This window comes from Amphimedon queenslandica, unplaced genomic scaffold, assembly GCF_000090795.2.
Source record: "Amphimedon queenslandica unplaced genomic scaffold, v1.1 AMPQUscaffold_12942, whole genome shotgun sequence".
NCBI lineage: Eukaryota > Metazoa > Porifera > Demospongiae > Haplosclerida > Niphatidae > Amphimedon > Amphimedon queenslandica.
The window spans coordinates 36,817-38,849 of record NW_003546822.1 but is presented as its reverse complement, the minus strand read 5'-3'; the positions used below and the strand labels follow the sequence as shown (position 1 = coordinate 38,849).

The 2,033-nt window shown below is 32.1% G+C and overlaps 1 long non-coding RNA gene across 2 annotated transcripts; it reads right to left on the bottom strand.

Moving 5' to 3' along the window:
* Positions 1–955: 955 nt before the first annotated feature.
* On the bottom strand, positions 956–1,647 carry LOC105314387 (uncharacterized). 2 transcript variants are annotated; one of them, XR_002186834.1, is made up of 4 exons: positions 1,556–1,647; positions 1,240–1,381; positions 1,118–1,189; positions 956–1,069 (listed from the first exon to the last, which is right to left on the bottom strand). It is a non-coding gene; the product is annotated as an uncharacterized LOC105314387 (long non-coding RNA). The 2 variants fall into 2 exon arrangements; XR_002186835.1 differs by having other exon boundaries at positions 1,240–1,321; positions 1,556–1,646.
* Positions 1,648–2,033: the final 386 nt, after the last annotated feature.

Below are 2,033 nucleotides of genomic sequence, written 5' to 3'. Positions count from 1 at the left end.
TGCACTACCTTGTGTATGACTATAGCTGTCTACATAAAAATTCAGAGCATTAATGTGTTGCAATAGAGACAGTTATACTTTCATTTCTCGTGGTAAAATAAAAATTCTTTTGTTATTCCTATTCAATCAAAGTTTGAAATATTCAGTTCATATATCAGCTGCTGCAGCAGTTTGCTATTGTGTTAAAGCTATAATATCACTGTGTCATTAAAAACTTATGAATTTATTATAATTATTTCTTAAAGGATCCATTATAAGATGTTATTGTTCTGAATCACATTCACACATAAATCTTGATGTTATGGTCAGCTCAAGTAGATACTGTATATAAAAAAGAAACTGTAATCACCCCAACAAAATGCTTCATAGTCTTAATGAAACAATAATCAGCTTATATAGATCTAACTGTCATGAAAATTACTAGCAACTACGTTACTATGAAGTTTTATAGTCTAATTGAAACTATTATATCAGCTCTAACTGTCAATAAAACTGACACTATAGTAAATGTAATCAACGAAAATAATATTATTGACATAGATCTAATGATCATAAACAGCTACCTGTTCTGAAACTGCTAAAATGATGAAGTTCTTATCAAAAACTTAAATAGAGCTAATAAAAATTCCCTCCTGATGCATAGATATCATTCATTCAGACAGATCAGTCAAGTTTCAATAGAGATCCGCGAGCGTTCCGCGTTGATCCGCATTTCAGCCCGATCCGCATTTGATCCGCGTGGATCCGTATTTCAGGCAGGCCCGGGATATAATAGACTAACGTAACCGGGATTGGCAACGGGATCACGTGAGCGCATGATTTGTGTATAAAAACTTTTTGCAGTCTCTGTTATGATTTTCAAGATGGCGACTGCCAATGTCTGACATGCCGTTAGAGACAGGAATGGATCCAATTATATGCGTGGGCGCAATCTGCGCATGCGCAGTACTGACTAAATTGTACTTCAATTTATAATGTTCATAACTCAAACAAAAATGTAAAAAAACAGTTCAAACATGAATAAATGCTTGTTTAGCCACACATTTGATTTCAGGTTACTCTGTTGAGTCTACAAGGAATAAGCAATATTAATAATAAATGTAAAAAGTACATGTACTTTGCATTAATGTTTACAAAGAACTTTGTAGCCTACTTTCATCTCTAAAAATAATTTGACAGGAATGTCATTCTACAGATAACGAAAACAAATTTTATACAGCAATAATAGTTTTTACTGACCTGGAAATATACTGGTGTCACATTAAGTAGTGCCAAGGGAAATAAAGAGTTGATAATATATCTAGTCTTGGGGAAATGTTATCTGTTTAAGCTAGATATTTCTGTGGTCCAAAATTTCTGCTAATTATGCAGATTTCAAAAACTATGAAAATTTAATCCTTTAAAATCAGTACAAATTGAAAGGTATGGTGATTTTGCTAAAATAAAATCTGCAAAATTCACAGAAACTTTGGGCGACAGTAATTTCTAGCTACAATTTCTAGGTACAATTCTAAACATTATAAATCATTTCATAAATAATTATTCTATTAAGTACCAACATCTCCAAATATAGCATCCAGAGTTTCGTTTACCACCATGAACAATACTGATAGCTTTTCGTGACATTCTAAATATCATAAAAACAGCATACATGTAAATTCAAAACTACAAAACTAACAGCTTTAATAGTCAGAAGTACTGTAAAAGTGGAATATGTCATTGCTTGCATTATTTAATGCATGAATAAAAAATTTACGAATTTAAAAACTATACTGACTTAAAAACTAATTATAGACCACTGGAAGTGAGAATTGGAAATGAATTTCATTAATTTTATATACGGTATCTGCCCACGTCATAATTGGCTGTAATTTTCGTTGGAAAGTTTGTTAAGGAAGTCGGCAATGAATGCAAGAAGAAAATGCCTCACTTACCTGCTGTAGCTCTATCAAAAGCTAAAATGTGCTTGTTATAAGAAAAAAGATTTGCCTTTAAGCTTCTTCTCCAAAAGATGTGGTCCAATTTGCCCCAGA